Consider the following 640-nt stretch of genomic DNA (forward strand, 5'->3'; position numbering starts at 1 on the left):
CAGGGCTTCCAATCATGGGGTGCCACGTATGTACTGTCCATTGGTCCAGGTATGCGGCAGGGAAGTGCTTATTCCTTGTATCATTTAGGCTTCATGCAGGAACAGGCTTAATTACATGTATGTGTATGTACACACAAACACAAATATACACATACATAATACATAAAAGATTTACAGGGTAGTCTTACAAATGGCTCCCTGCAGAATCAGGTTGAAGAACGCACAAGGGCCATGTGTGTGCTGGGGAGACAGAGGATCTAGTCAAAGTCGAAGGCCTAGAGCTCAGTGTGAGTCCAGTGTGAGTCCATCTTGGGCAGCTGAAGGGTCTATGTTGAAAGGCTGGAGTCTGCTCTGGAAGCCTGGAGACATGTGGTCAATGGCGATGGCGAAGAATGGAGCTTGTAGGAAGAAGCCGAAGGGAAGACTTCTTTCTTTCTCTTTTGGTTGGTGCCTGCCATACCCAGGGTGGCTCTGCCCTTTTCAGTAAGTCAGTTATGCACACCCAGAACTGTGCTAAACTAATCCATTAAGTGTGTCTATAACCTTCTCAGACCAAAAAGCTACAACTCTTGTTGCATAGGTCCTGCTTTACCTTGGTCTTAACCATCCAGTAGAAAAGTATGAAGATGAAATATAGGAA

General features: G+C 45.6%; 1 protein-coding gene across 9 annotated transcripts in view; it reads left to right on the forward strand.

Moving 5' to 3' along the window:
• Window positions 1-640, forward strand: part of Dnah12 (dynein axonemal heavy chain 12) — a 186,845-nt gene that overhangs the window by 76,434 nt on the left and 109,771 nt on the right. The window lies entirely within an intron of this gene.

This window comes from Octodon degus, unplaced genomic scaffold (assembly GCF_000260255.1).
Source record: "Octodon degus isolate 3935 unplaced genomic scaffold, OctDeg1.0 scaffold00043, whole genome shotgun sequence".
Taxonomy (NCBI): Eukaryota; Metazoa; Chordata; class Mammalia; order Rodentia; family Octodontidae; genus Octodon; species Octodon degus.